Raw genomic sequence first — 16,536 nt, forward strand, 5'->3', positions numbered from 1 at the left:
CTGACCCCGTAGATCAGCATTGGCCTTTTTGAGTGCAGAATTAATCGGGAAAGCATAAACCAAAAATGTTTTGCCTCCCAAAAGATCACGTTTTCCAGATCTGGAACGAAGATGATGGTATTGATATAAACACTTCCTTTTTGTGTCATGTGGAGACACTTGTGGATACTGGGGGCATTGTCAGAACAATTGGGAAACTACTGGTAATATGATGTGGGAATACAGCTTTAAGAAACTGAAAAGGAGATTGAAAGTAAAGTCTTCTTTCCTTAAGATTCAGAGGAGGGCAATGAAGGAGTAACATTTTATGAGGGAAGGAGATCAATGGAGTAGCTTTTTACGAGTGACTGAGTAGGTTATGATTCTGCAGCGCAGAAGGAGGTAGCATGGGGACATATAATGGAACCTGCAAAATCAGGAATGGCATGGCAGATGTTCAGTCTTTTCTGTACAAAAACTATGAGACATTGCATGAAGCTAGTAGGAGTCAAATGAACAAAAGGGGGTCCTTGTCTAAAAACCTGTTGGAAATTTGCTAATGAGTGTTAAAGTTTACCTGGTTTCAAGAAAACACTGAATAAGGTAACGGAAGAGAGATCTCTTGGAAGGCTGAATACACAGGAACCCCATCTAGATGAAGTCCCCATAGCTGAAAACGGTTGGAGCCTGAAAAAGTATTGAGAGATGTAACATACTCGCTGTGGTCTAGGTCTTCTCTAAATACTTATGGCCAGTCTGCATCTGGTTTAGGTGAACCTTTAGCTGATCCAGTAGGGTCACTCTTACGTTCTGTGTTTTTTTGCTTCTTGGGGGTGAATACCTCGCTGGTTGTGCAGGTGGACATGGGCAAAACTATCCTTTCACAAGGGTCAAACTTCAAAGAAACTATTTTAAATTAAATCTGTATTTTTTTGTTTCTATATGAAGATAACCTCTTTAGGACTGAATCCCTGCAGCTAAAAATAGCACCTGAGTCACACTCTGCTTTGGAATCTCTTATTCAGGGGAGTAATGTGTGATTGAGAGCACTGGAGCTTGGCAGCCTCTGGTGCCATTTACGCAGTCGCTGCTTATTGCTCTTCTGATTTTAATGCCATAATGGACACTTTTGGACATCATAATAGATACTCTGAATACATCCTCCACGAGCCTAGCTCCCTAACCTTGTGGTGTTTGATTTGTTAATCACTCAGTAGTAAGTTATTAAAAGCATTTAACTTTCAAAAGACGAAGCATTTAACAATTGCTCATTTCAAAGGATGTTAGGTGCTAGGTTCTTTTGCAAGTCCCAGAAGACAACGTTCTTTATTGTTAAGCAGCTAAACCATGCTTCAAAACCTGACTGATTCTGAAAACGTTGATGAGGTATTTGATCCTTTGCTTCAGACAGGCAAACCTGTGAGTTTTAAATGAAAAGGGAAATTTTAAACAGGGACGGCAGTATTAGACTGGTGTGACTGTGTGCTATTTTTTTTCTTTTTTTTAAGTCATTTTTTCCCCTTTTTGGAGATTTTACAGTCATAAATAAATCTAATGATGTACATTTATAAAATGACAAGGAGATGACTGATATCAATCTTAATAAATGCTCAAGATTTGTATGGTAGTAAGTTGTTGGAACTACCTGTGCTGCCGCTGCTAATGATCTACTGTCTAGAAACTACAGACTTATTATTATAGCAGGAGTTATTCCGTAAAAGTGATTCATGTCACAGGATGCCATTTTGTAATTTTCTCCCATTGGCTTGGATTTCATCTCCATGTTCTCCTGGCAGTATTTTACTTTTCCTGACAGATAGTTAATTTGAGAATTTCACAGCTGTACAAACAAATTCAAAGCATCAAGGCATGTGCAGTATGCACAGAGCCCACATTTGCTTGGGCTTAGTTTAGTAAGCCCATTAATTAAGATTTTAAAATAAACATAAATAAATTGTGTTAATAGTTATCACCATTTTAATAGGCAGGGCGTAACAGTCTGCCCACCATCCTTGAAGCTGCCTATTTATTTATGAACATTCCACTGAAAACAATTTTTTCGTGGCAAATGAATGAAAACAGGTTGAAGCTGAATCATTCTTTTTCTCCGAGTCCTCAGAGGTTAATCGGATAAATCTCAGCTCAAATCTGTCTTAGAAATACTTTTGTATAATGAATCAGGATCTAAAATTGAACCTTATTTTCAGGAAGCTGGGATCTAGATTTGATTTGGCCTATAAAAGAAATAGAAGTACAAAATAAATCCAGATGCAAATATTGCTTAAGTCCTAGAATGTTTAATTTAAATATAAATTTAATTTTATTCTTCCAGTGGGAGCTGATTTAATACCATTAAACTGAATGTGCACTGAAATAAAGCTGTTGTGTAGAAAACAGCGAGTAAATTTTGCCCTTGGACGTGTACGTGCACTTCCACTGAAACTGTTTATGAAAACTGTTTATGCAGACATGTAGTCGTGGATTTCCTAACATTAAGAGATTCTGTCCACATCTTACCCATAGTCCTTGTATCTGAAGTGTATTTTGCACTTGTTCCGTATCCAAAGCTTTCATTTGCCCCTAGGAAGTGTACGTAGCAAACCTGAGAGTTGGTGGGTGTAGATCACTGTGACAGCGTCGGCTTCTCAGAGTCGTGCAGGTTTGCGTAAGGTGAGATTTTGGCCTCGTGAGAGAATTGTGAGAGTCACATTATGCATTTTGAGAGTCACAATTAAGACATCTAAACTGAGATTTGGGATGAAAGTCTTTTGCCCTTAATTAAGTTTGAATATTAAAGCTGGATCTCAGAGGCTTAAAATTCAGCAGTTTCACAACTGAAAACTCAGTTTGTTTTAAATGTCAAGATGTTTATGTTTCTGAAGAGACATGTATCTGTGGAAGTAGAGGCAGAATCCTTTAAACTAAAGGGCTTGAAAAGCCAGGGAATTGACTTGAATTCTGTCAATATTGAAAGAAGGGGCTGGTGGCAAAAGAACAAGATTATAAACTGGAGGCCAAGTTAATTTCCCATCTCGGCTGTAAGCGTATTGTTTGCTTTTGGGAGAATACATCTCTGTGCCTTCATTTTCCACAGCTGTAACCTGGGAATAGTGTTCACCGTACAGCAGTGGCTTGATTTGTGAATGTCATAAAGTGCTTTGAGCACTTTCGGTATTGCTGCCCCATTTGGTGAGCTGTGATTAGAATTAGGTAGTTCCCGTTATGAAACAAATCGATATTTGACTCTGCTCATTTACAAGAAACATGGGAACTCGTGGTTCTCTAAATGTAGATAGGAGACAAACCTTTGCTTGTGAATAAACTTTTTCAAAGACCTTTGTGTCTGCTCTGCAATGGGGCTGCAAGCATAGGGAACCTAGTCATCCTAAAGTAGAGAATCTGGACAGAATCCCAAACCAGTGAAAGTCGGGATTGAGTAACAGTTCTGGGATTGTTCTAACGATTTATAAGAGCAAAATATATGTTTATGCTTGTTCTGTCTTTTCAGCAATTCCTTTGCATAAATGGAATTACATGAATGGAGAAATTATCAGAATCCTGGAGGTTCGCGAGGAGTAACAGATGCCTCTGAGTCTCCACTGCATGTATTGTCAAAGAAAGCAAAGCGTCTGGCAGTAGTTTAGGCGTAGGGAAACTTGTTTTTAGAACATCTTATGTATCTTCATATGGATATATTATCACAGAAGTTAAATGACAAATGAATATGCTACTGTAACCCTCATTTGTAAGTAATCCAGGAAGATTCGTTCAAATGTTGGACAAGGTGACACACTTGTACAGATACTGTGTGGTTTAATTGTTGGTTTTGTTTACAGAAGACTATACACATCTGACAAATTGTAGAAGTATAATAGGTCATGTTAGTATATTTTCACCTAAGCTGATAAAATATCAAACCAGGAAGAGAACTAGGAAAAAATCTAATAATTTTCTCAGGCAGCTAGCTTGGCATTATTCAAAGACTCAGTAGCTGGTTTAAGATTTAGCTAAACCTGAAAAAGTAGTAAAGACCATAGTGTTTTTGAAGGGCTCTTAAAAATGAGGAGGGTAGTAAAAAATTCTATGAGCTAGATATTATGGTTTACAAAATCAACACTGAAGCTCTTTGAGCTTCCCTTACTGTAGTTGTCGAAAAGTGGGTGTGCATCAAAATTATTCAGGATATTAAAATGCAAAAAATATTCTAAACCAGATACCTTTATTTTTCTTCTTCAAGTAGAAAAGGTCCTGCCCTGAGGAAATCCTCTGACAAACGATTGAGGTGCTGTGCAGTGAAAATCAGTAAATTTATAATTTCCTTTCATTTAGTATTTCTGAAATATAATAATACATTTTGAACTTACTGAATCAAAGTATTCTCAATTAAGAAGAGTAACAGATTCCTAAACAGAATCAGATATGTGCGATTGCTATGAGAGCATCCATAGGTACAATGGAGAGAACTGTTTAAATGGTTTTTAAATGTGGAACAGGTATAAATTTTCATGCCTGAAGGTGTAATTCAAGTTCAAATGGAAAGGTGTAAGAATAAATTTTCTTTCTGGACAGTCTCTTCTATTCTTTGTCTGCTTTGAAGTATCTTCCTTTGAAGCGTGTGGATCTTGCTGTTCCTAGACCCTGGATGGCCAAGCTGAAAGTCTGATCTAATCAACGTCATGGTTTTATTTTTACTGTGGGCTTCAGTTTTTTCAAGGTTATCTGTGTCCTGTAGATGGGATGGATTCCCAGCAAACGTGGGATCTGTAAGCTTGATGCCTTGAGCCTGTCTGCTCAGTGTAAAGAGTCCTCAGCTATAGCAAAGCCATGTTCAGGTGCTCTCTGTAAATTATAAGTCTGACTCTCGAGTTGAGAATTGCATGAATGTGGTTAGGCTCTGAACAGATTCTTTGTGGTCTGGGGCAGCAATTTGCTTGTCTGCACACTTGTACTTTCTGGAAACTTTTGTTTTGCAGTGAAAGCTTGTGGAGCCAATTTCTAACCGTGTACAATATAGATATGGCTCTCGGTTACTTGGGAGGAAAAAAAAAAAAGCACAGCATTGTCTTTTTGTGTATTAATCTTTATAGAGGCAGACTGATGTGGATATGAGAGGAAAAGAATAATCTTGCGAAATAACTCACAAGTGCTAATCCATCTGGAAGGAATCATTTCCACAAGACTGTAAAGCTGTTTGTTAGAGACTTCCTTGTACCTTTCTCAGACATGTCAATAGCTTGCTGAGCTCATGTTCAACTAGATTGCTACCAGGTTTCTTGCAGATACCGTAAGATTTGCCTGCAACAGGTCAGGTGGACAAACCCTATATGCCTCAGCAAATAATTCTTACAACTAAGGCTTTTCTGCTTGCAGGAGATTGCGTGGTAGGAGAGAGTTCTGTTTCTCACTAGACCATAAAAGGAGATTTCTGAACAAATTTAGGATATTGTGTGGTTGTCTGCTTGACACCTTCGAGGTGAATACATTGAAGAACTTTTTTTATAAGCTCTTAGGTACGTTTGAAGCCACGCACTGTGGTGTAGGTAGAGCTATGCAGTCCTGGAAGGAGCCCTGAGACATCATATCTCTCCAGATTGTTCTTCCCAGTGATACTTTTTGTCCTTGGGGAAAGCGTGGTTTGTTCCCTCGTTTTGCTGGGGCACATTTAATGTCTGTGAACTGGCCGTGCTCTTGTCAGTGAACCTGAGGTAGGGATTCTCCTGCATACCCCTATCTTCTACTAATTGACATGGCAGAAATAATCAGAATTTGCATCTCAAGGCCGTTGTCAGGGAAATGCAGTGCAGATTTAAGCAGTTAACTGCCCGTTAGATCCTGCTTTGGAAAATACCCTAATGATTCAAACTGCAAATCAGGTGAAGAGAAGAAGGAAACTTTGATTTCTAATAATATCATTTAACAAGAAGACATCTCAAGATTTTTTTAATTAACATTGTTTTTGTATGGAATATTAATACTTTGATACTTCATAAAACTTGTATTAAAACTGGAAGTTTTTGCAACATTTTTACCATTACTTCAGTCCAGGTATTGCAAATAGGCATGGTATATTTTCTGAGAGAAATACGTAAACAGCCACTTTTAAATTTGCTGGATTTTGCCTTTTATGTGAAATGCATTGTGACAATCCTGTTATTTATTTTAAATCTTTAAAGCAAACTGTAAAAATCTTTCTAACAGATCTTTCCAAGGGGCTTTTTATTTAGATTATTAGCAATAGTCTGGAACAGCAAATGTAAGATCAGGGACTCGAATGGAAATTAGCATATATTTTTAAAAGCTTGAGAAAATATACTTTAGACCAACTGTCTTCAGCTTAATTGTGCAATTCTTAGGTCAAACTTAGTGTTAGTAGTTTTTAGGGAATAATGAATAAGAACAAACTATGGAATTTGGTCCATTTACCAACAGCAAGTCTTGAACTTAAAATAATGAGCCAAAATTTCTGGGATAGTGAATATACAAGCATAAGTGATGACTGCAATGTAGGAGGAGAAAACACAAGTCACTTTCACGCATAGACACCAATTTATAGATATCATAATTATGTCTAATTTGTTTATTTAAATAAACATGTATTCCCATTTGGGCCTGCATATAAAAATTGGCCCCAAATGCTTCAAATATACAGTAAAGCTTTGTTTGCAACTTTAGAGGCTGATTTAAGGCTGGTTTGGAAATTTGGCTGTATAGATTAACATTCCAACATGTTTTTCAAATCATGGACATTTTTCAATTCTACGCCAGCTTAGAATTCCCAGGGCTCTAGCAGTTTCCTTGTGGTTTCTAATTGGAAAACTCACAGAAAATCAGATTCTTTATCATAAAGGCAAAGATGGATTTTTTTCTTAAAAATGAACATACAGGGCTTTGGAGAATCAGACTTCAAACTTACCTGCAGTGAGCTACATGTGAAATTCTTTGTGAGTGTTTTCAGCATCTGCATAAATATTGTTTGTTAAACATCTGGAAATCCAAAAAGCTATCAGATAAAGCACCTGAAAAAATTCTGTCTTCCTTTAGACCGCGTAGACCTTTATCACAGGCTTTCTTGACACTTGGCTCATGTTAGGTAAAGCACCATTTGGAACTAATCTTACAGAAAGGGCTGGGAACACCCCCACCCCGCCTCACACTTCGAAAGGTCACCAAGTGTGAGATTCATCGTTGAGAGAAAAAGAGGAGGAAAAGGAACAAGAGGCACGACTGTCATCCAGCAGTGTACCCAGTGTTATAATTATTACATCAAGGAATTTGAATGGCTTTTTACCTTTGTTATTCAGACTGCCAGGGAAAGGTTATCCACTACAATTCCATAGATCAAAGAAATATGGTGGTTATTTGAACTGTATTACACCATGCTGTAAGTGAAATTATGGAAACATCTTTTGACATGAAATTTTAGAACGTACAATGTGTTTTGATGGACTTCAGCTATTCTGACTAAAATTTTCTAAGCATTGTCCTTAGTTTGGGTTGTTCTGGAATGATTAAGGGGAAAAAGTGATTTTGAAGTTTCTGAGACTAAAATGAGTTGTTTTTGCCAAAATTTAATATTTTTCATATTTAACTTTATTTTGAGAGAATCATATCCCTTTCAAGAATGTGATGTTTGATAAGACACAATTGTGGGTTAATAAGATGCTTTTTGAAATGAGTCTTATGAACTCGACCAATTTATCTCTCATGGAAAAATTGCTGCTTATGCATGCCTTGATCATTCACAGCTCCTACTGTGGGACAATGAAATAGCCACAAACAACTTACTCAAATGCAATCCTCCTGTTTGTCTGTGAACGAGGGAAACTCAGAAACTAGGATTCTTCAACTAACTATGTTAATTCAGCTCTGGCTTCTGTGGTTGTGATGGGGAAAAGCTCAGGATCATGTATCAAAGATAAGGTGAGAATTGCCCCATTCTGTTCTAATCAGACATTATCGAAGAAACCTGTCATGAAATGCAAATTTTAAAAATCGCTATCGAAATGTAAATTCTGAAAACCAGATGTCTAAGGACAAAGTACAGAGCATTTACTGAATGGGAATGAATTATGTAATCCAGGCTTTGCCCCTTGCATTTGTTTTTAGGAACACTGCAAGGTCTTTGCTACGACTTACCTTAGTGTCTCTGTCTTAGTTTCTCTGTTTATAAAATTCTAATAAAATTCTTTTGATTTTAGTCTCTCTCTTTAATGCTATTTAATGGTAGTCTCTCTCTTTAATGCCCTTGTAGGATTAGAAAAAAAACAAACCACCTTTAATTTTTGCGTTTTGGCTTGCTAGCATTTTAAGATTGTAGATAAGTAGAAGTAATGGCTTTTAATTTGTAGTGCATACACGCCTGGAGTTTGTAAATTACTTCTACAAGATCTCTGAAGGACTATTAATAAAAGTGAATTTGTCAGTAGGCATAGATATGTTATGCGGTTAGATGTCCAGAAATTTTGAAAGTCAATTTGTAGACCTTCCCAAGACTTTAGAGTATAGTGACTCAATCCCATCCTCAATTACGCAAATTGAGTGGGCAGGAACAGAGTCTGACATCTGTTTAAACGGGCTCTTTGTTGTCAGCTTCCATTAGTTATGCCTCACCTGCTCTCCAATATAACGTTCCTGGTTGTCGGCCTCCGTGTTATCCAGCTGCACAATAGCCAACCTCTCATAGGTGGCCTTCTGGTTCAATCACAACTTGTCCCACAGGTTTCCTCCTTTAGTTTCTCTTTCCAGACATTTTCAGGTAATTCAGTTGCCGAATATCAGTTGAATCTTAACTGAAGTTCATCACGTGTCATATTTTACTGAGGCTTTTGCTTTCAGTTATATAGATGTTGCTTATTCTGGCAAACATTGTGATTTTGCCTCCATATGTTGAAATGGGCATGTTCCTTGACTGAATTTAAATTAGTTATTGGTCAAATAATCAAATGTGCTTAAGCTGGTGAATGAAGCTTCTGCCTTTCCAATTTTTGACATTATTTACTTTTGGGTATCCCAGTTGCCTGGTGCATTGATGTGAATTGAATCATCTCTTGTATTCCTTGGCTTACTAACACACCACTAGAAGTAGGAGTCGCGGTGTTTCTGTTAAATTAATTTTCATAACTATTTATTAACCTCATCTCTTTTGGAATGATAACCAATATTACCATCTTTTGCTGTGTGACCAGTAAGCTGTGTCTCAGAGCACTTAGAAGAACAAAACCAGGAACAAAATCTTAACTTTTAAAACTATATTGTTGTTAAATTAAGCTTATTCTCCCAACTGTACTTACTCTTATGAAGTTAAAACTAATGCTACGTGGAAGAAGTGGGAGAATGTATTCTACTTTGACAGTAATAGCATGGCTAAACCATTTATTTAGTTCCGTATTTATTTTAACATTGTAGTCTGTATGTTGATATAAAGCCTTGATGATGTTAACTATTTTTATTGGCGTATCATAAATCTGTTAGGTATTCCAAAGTGATCACAAATGCTTTCTTAGAACCTAGGAAGTCGATAATGAGTGATTTTTGGCTTTTGATGAACTCTGCAATGATTATGTAGGGTAAAAATCCAGGCAACGCATGATCTTTAAACATGAAACCCAACCTGCTATTCCATTAAAATGACATTGCTCTACGGTACTTAACATGACAGTGCAAAGACTGTATTTCACTGAAGGACAATGTTTTGCCAATTGTTAAGTGAATTGCTTAGGGATGCTTTCTTTGTTGTAAGTGCAATGTCGTTTTTCATTAATATGGAAGCTGTTCCTGTTGCCACGTCTGTTGAAAAGTTGGGCAATTTTTATTTATGTCTCCCAAGCCTTCGAAATTTCCATGTTGAGGTTTTGTTTTTTAAATTTTCCCGGATTTTAACTTTTATTTTGGCTTTGGGAGGGCTTGGGGGGGATTTTCTTCGGTTTTATTTTTTGCAGTGGGAAACGCTTAATTTTAAATTCTACATAGGCATTTCCATATTCAGAGTTCCTTCTGTCCATTTTGTGTATGCATTTAGCGCATTCTTTTGATTGTTGGTCCAGTTGTTACATTTGGAAAGTGTTCTCTCCCATAGTAAATGGGGTTGGGGGAAAGCAAAACCGGGCCCACCTTGACAAGGAGTAGTTATTTCACCTTGTGGGTATTGTGGTTTCATTTATTTAATGTCTAGTTCATGCTTGTCGTTACTTTATAGCTATTCACTAAACCTGAATTTTGGCACTGCAAAGCAATCTCAGGTAAACTTAATTTTCCTTTGCTGAAATGAGTGTCTGGGACACCACTTCTGTGACTTATAAATGGGATCTGAAACGTTTTAGGTTTCCTAAAAGTTCCTGAAGAATTAAGAATAGCAACTGGACACATGACGGTTGGCTAAGGCTATTGTCACTCTGTGGTGAGGTGAATTGTAACAGAGTGAGTTCTTGTAGAAGTGAGCTTTGGTTCACTTATGTTTAACAAATTAATAATAGACAGGGAGAAAAATTGTATTTGCAGAGAAGACTGTGGCAGAACTTCTCTTTTGTATTCCCTACCCTAAAGAGCTAATTTGGATTCTATAAGGGGAAGGAGGGCTTTTCTGAGAATGCCAGAGCAAAGTGAGGGAAGAATTTAAAGAGAAGAATAGCTCCGTGGCCAGTAGCAAAGTTTAAAGGCAAAATTTTAAAAAGTTCCAGAATAGATGCATGCTCTATCTACCTGATAGACTCAAATTTCAGTATGAATTTATGCTTATGTAACACTAAATAGTTACGTGAGAGACACCGCTGCACTCTCCGTGGTGCAAGTTTCCCCCCCTTTTTGGTCAATGTAGGTCATCAGGCAATAAAATTAAAATTTTCCTATGAGTGCCTAACTAACTGTAACCCTCCTCCATAACAAACAAAATTGCTAATCTTTTTCCTTTTATTCAAGTGCCAGTGACAGGTCAAAAAACTGTGAAATCATCTATTCAAAGAGCGGGGCATGATTTGGAATCTTCAGGAAGTGTCTCAAGTCTGCCATAAAAAAAAAAAAAGGGAGTTTTTAACATGTATTTGTGGACCCTCGTTGTGGAAAAATGGTACAAAAAATACATTTTTCCATGTGATTTCAGAGCATCGGTGTGAGAGAGTCCCTTTTGGGTTCAGAAGTGAACCTGACAGCATTTTTCCAGGATTGCATCATATGTTTCACTCACACTTTCACATCCTGCATTAAACCACATGCATGCACATCAACAAGACAAGATTGTAAAAGGAGTGTAACTGGGGAACTGTTTTCGTGATATTTGATAGGAGTAATTGCGGACACTGCCGTTTCAAAGCAACTGCGGTTATACTATACTATGTCAACAAAAGTCACTTTTGCCATATGGAAACCTAATTACTTCAGAATGATCTGTTAGAAAGCACTTTTGAGATAGTCAGGCCATTTATACAAATCAGTAAAAAATATTTGTGCACGAAACCTTTCTTAAATAAGAGCTTTCATGTGTTATAGGTTGAACACTACAGTGATAGTTTTGGAAATATTAAAAAAGTAGACTTCTATTTAAAAGGTGGTAGGGAAATTTATTAGGTGATAAGAAAATACGAGTATTTCCCTATGATTTCTGTGATAAAGCCGATTGTGCCATTGTTGAATGGAGAGGAGGGTTTTTTTGCTGGTCTCTTCAGCAAGACTCTAATATTGTGGGAAATGGGATGAAATATAGAATGCCACATTTTAGTGAGATCATGTGATGCCAGGGGATATTTATCTCTGTAGTATTTGTTCCATAAAATGACTTAAAGCACTTTTTTTTTTTTTCTCCTTCAATAAGTAGGTTTTTTCCCTTCTGCAGTGCAGGACACGCCTTGTTTTTACATTTGGACGTTTGTCACTTTTGAGTTGTTTGGGGCGCCCGTTAATCAGACATTTTTTTTCTGTGGCTGTGAAACTAGAGACTATCACAAGTTTGATTAGTTGAGTGTGATAGTTGTGTACCTAGGCTTTTTATTTGCTGTCAGTAGCTGTTACTACAAAAATGTACTTCTGAAGGACACTGCAATCTTTATAATTGTAAAAGAAATGTTGCGAGCTCCATGAATGTCTCAGTTTCACAGTGAAGCTAGGCTGACTGGTGCGTTTAAATGTCTGTCTTGGTTGTCAAGGCATAGAAGTGTAATTTATGGATAGTCTGTTATGTAGATGAAGTTTTAGATGGTTTATTTGCTGACTTTAACTCCACAGATTTCTGACATGGAAACCATCTGTTCTGAATTTCTTTTCTTGAAAGCGCTTCTATATTCAGTCATTACGTTCTACCTAAATCAGAAGACATAAAATATTTAGAACCAGATTTATTCATGTGGTGTTAGTACTGGGGAGCAGCAGGGACCCAGGGGAGAAAACTAGAGTTCTCTGCCTTCCCGCCAGGCATTGCAGTGCCTTCCCGACAGCCCCTTACGAGAAAGGCAGCGAGGGTTCTCCTGGCTATCTCCTCGCTTCTAGCCGCTATTGTACTGCTGAGGGCATCTGAGCCAAGGAGCAGCTCCTGCTCTCCAGGACCAGTGCTGCAGACTTGCTCGTGCCCTCTGGGCTCTGGGCCGAGGAGAGCAGATTGCTTGTGCCCGCACTGGGTCCAAGTCTCCTCTGATTGCCAGATGGCAACCACCAGCCATCTAGCACAATATCTCCTTTTTTCCTTTTTGTGGGTTTTTTTCCTAGTTCAAATTTCCTGAAATAATATGAGGGTTTTATCGCAGACTTCCAGAAATTGTTTAACACCCTTAGCATGACGTGAAAGCTATAGGCTGGTTAGTGGGGAATGTGGCAAGACAAAGTAATTTAAAGGCACAGAATAGGCTGTGTGAGTTGGAGAACTGAGTGGAAGGAAACAAACCTGATATGATTTCACCTGTAATACCCTTCTGAGCTGTTGCTGGCTTTATAAGCAGTTTCTGCCTTGGAGAAGACTTGCTAGTTTTCTGCAAAGGAAAGCCTGAGAGCAAAGTAACGTATAGGCAGTATGGAAAATCCAAGATGAGAACTGAGGAGCGAGCTGGGAGGTGACATGATTTGACACTTCAAGTCTGCTTTCAGACAAAAAGTAACTGTAGCTTTATCTCCTTTCCATGCTCTCTGCAGTAGCTTACGCACAACTCCGCAAGTGCCAGGAATACTGGAGCTGGCTTCTTGTCAACTTGTTCCTGTCACAGGGCTGCTAATCCATTATAAGGTCATCCAGGATTTGTGCTTTAAATTGGACGTGGTCATTCACAAATTCCAAAGAGTGTAGTTTTGTCGGATGTGATTTGTTGGTCTCCTTACGTTGTTAACCTCTTAACTCTGTTGGTTCAACATCTATACTAGACTATACTTTGGATATTCTGGTCCAAGGTATTGGAATCGATTTTAATGGTGTTAAACTAATGTATAGCTGCTGGTAATTTGGTTTTGTGAGAATATGATCAAGTACGTTGTGTGTACAGTGGATTTTTTTATGTAATCAGATTAAGATGCAGTGCTACGAAATGGCACCTCTTTGAATCTACTGACAAGTTGGAGTTGATTATAAACTAGCTATGTATTTCTGAAGGCACTGATTCCACTGAAATACTGAAAAATGCACAATAGTTGCTGTCAGGACTTGAGGGAACAAAAATACTTTAATAGTCACGACCAGCCTCACCTGGGACCCCAACCTCCACTCTCTGCCCGTGGCCCAGGAGCTCCCTTTGACCTCAGCCCCACTTCTTGCCTGAGCCGTGTTGTGGACAGGACATCTCCAGCCTTGCATCCTGCTGGCTGGGCTTCACGGCTGGAGCCTCAGCCTCTGTGGTAGCCCTGCGTCCAGCCTTGTCTCCTGCTGTTTCTGACTTGTCTTCCTGGAGAGACACTAGACCTGACTTGTGACCTCACCTTGACACAGCACAGTCGGCTAAAGCTGTTATGTCACTGGCACTACCTTACTGGGGTGCTGTGGGATGGCACCATTGCTGGTGCCATCACCTGTGCTGGGATCACCATTGGCTCCTGGCTTATATTCCCCCATGGAATGGCCCAGGTCTTGTTGGTCCCTGCCTGTTTCCCACCCTGCGTCAGGCTGCTGTTAGAGCCAGTCGAACATCCCTGCCCACACTGCTTGTTCCTCTTCTGTGCTGGAGAAAGGTCGATCTGGTTAGACTTTAGCTGCAGAAATTTTTTTGAAGAAGGAACTTCCTTAAGGTTTTTGCAATGTTTTGTGTAAGATTTTAGTAGAAATGAAACAAAAGGCTGGTTTCGATAGCTTTTCTCTTAACGCAGACTGGACTGCTTGACCTTCCTCCAGCAGGCTGCCAGAGAATTTTGTGTGACTCCTTTTACAGAAGCGGGTGCTTTTTAAAGACTATTAGACTTGTCCAATTGCAATCTCCTGAGAAAGGATGGGGGTGGGGAGGAGGGCAGAGATGGACATATGCTGCATTGCTTCTGCCTAAAGGCTGTAAGTCACAAGGGGAAATTCAGCATGCAAAGCAGTCTGTAGAGTATAATGAGAACTGCTTCCTTGTGCTCGGATCGGTAAGGTTGTTCCATATCGAGAGCCCCTTGGAAGAATTCAGGCTTTTTTATTATTATTATTTATTTATTCTGGATTTAGTGAATAGCTGTCTTCCCTACTTTTTTCCTCCTTCCCCTCCCTTGTTCCAGGATGGTCCAGGAGGAGATGTGGTGTCTGTGACACAAGGTTTACTTGGATTTTTCTTTAGAATATCATGTGAAACTGGTCAGTGTTTTCTGCTAATAGAATATAGAAAAGTATTCATAGAGTCATCACAGAATCATAGAATGGTTAGAGTTGGAAGGGACATTAAACCAACCCCCTGCCATGGGCAGGGACACCTTCCACGAGACCAGGTTGCTCAAATCCCCATCCAGCGTGGCCTTGAACACTTCCAGGGATGGGGCATCCACAACTTCCCCAGGCAACCTGGGCCAGTGTCTCACCACCCTCAGGGTAAAGAATTTCTTCCCAACGGGTCTGTGTCCTTATTGTGTTGGAGGTCTCACGAGAGTGGAGTAGAGGGGCAGAATCCCCTCCCTCGCCCTGCTGGCCACACTACTTTTGATGCAGCCCAGGATACAGTTGGCTTTCTGGCCTGCAAGCATACATTGCCAGTTCATGTTCAGCTTCTCATCAACCAACACCCCCAAGTCCTTCTCCTCAGAGCTGCTCTCAATCCATTCTCCGCTGAGCCTGTATTTGTGCTTGAGTTTGTCCCGACCAACATGCAGGACCTTGCGTTTGGCCATGTTGAACTTCATGAGGTTCACACGGGCCCACTTCTCAAGCCTGTCCAGGTCCCTTTGGATATTATTCCCTTCCCTTCAGCATGTCGACTGCACTGCACGGTTTGGTGTCATTGGCAAACTTGCTGATAGTCCACTCAATCCCACTGCCCATGTCAGCAACAAAGATGTTAAACAGCACCAGTCCCGATACCGACCCCTGAGAAATGCCACTCATCACTGATGGCCGCTTGGACATCAAGCCATTGACCGCAACTCTTTGAGATTAATATCTCCTTGTAAATCTTTTGAAACATATGCATAATTTCTGCAAAACAAGGTAATGTAAAAAAAGTGCAATTGGAATAAGAATCATGGGGGAATGAGAGCTAGATGGTGATCTGAGGAATACATATAAACACTTACAAGGCATGCGTTTATGTCTAAGACAGTTTATAAGCTCCCATTGACATACTGATGAAATAAGTAGAATGGTGTTTTTCCCTGTAGCCTTTCTATTTGCAGTTTATTTGGTTTATCAGGTATATAGAGGGTGAGTAGTTCTGTGTATGGATATATATTTTGCAATTACATTTTTGCTATCATATCTCTAATATAAAATCTTGTATCAACTCTTTCTAAGCTGTCTTTAAATACTGGCATTAGTATTCTACCAGCAGCTGTTACAAGGGGAAGCATACTCCAGTGTCTTTTCTTTCTCTCTCCAACGTTTCTTCCATGAATTTCTCCATGGTTTGGAGATTTCTAAAGTTATGTAATAACAATGTTTCATTCTGTCTTCATTTTGCCATAGACAAGGGATATTTTTCATTTAAGGAACAGAAACCTCAAATAAGAACTAAATGCTAGTTTGTTGGGTTTTTTTAATGTGTCCCGGTAAAGGTACCAATACAAGCAAAAAGTGTGCTGTGGTAACTACTCCGTTTGCTTCAGATATTGATATGCTGTATCAGTAGCATCTCCTCTCATAGCGAAATCCTGTAAATGGAAATACTCAGGTACAATGAGAGCCCGGCTGTGTGTCAGACCTTTATCTTGTAGCTACTAGATTACGTTTCTGTGCTGTGGATAGAGGGCTTACGTGTGGTGTTAAATGTGAGACAGTGGCATTTCTGAAGTGTTTACGGTCTTTAGTCCTCGAGACCTAATGCTTTACACTATGATTGCCTCCTAACATAGGTCTGAAACTAATTCACCCTTAATTTTGCAAAAGTTCAGTCCTGGTTTAAAGTCTGTCTTTATAAATTTTTTCTTTTTTTTTTTTTTTTTTTTAATTCCTTGAACTGGACCATAATTGTAGTTGCT

General features: G+C 39.0%; 1 protein-coding gene across 1 annotated transcript in view; it reads left to right on the top strand.

Moving 5' to 3' along the window:
• The window catches only part of GAS2 (growth arrest specific 2), a gene marked incomplete at its 5' end in the record, with an annotated part of 86,791 nt that overhangs the window by 11,680 nt on the left and 58,575 nt on the right, over positions 1–16,536 (top strand). The window lies entirely within an intron of this gene.

The sequence above is a fragment of the Vanellus vanellus genome (genome assembly GCF_965231255.1).
Source record: "Vanellus vanellus genome assembly, chromosome: 6".
NCBI classification, from domain to species: Eukaryota; Metazoa; Chordata; class Aves; order Charadriiformes; family Charadriidae; genus Vanellus; species Vanellus vanellus.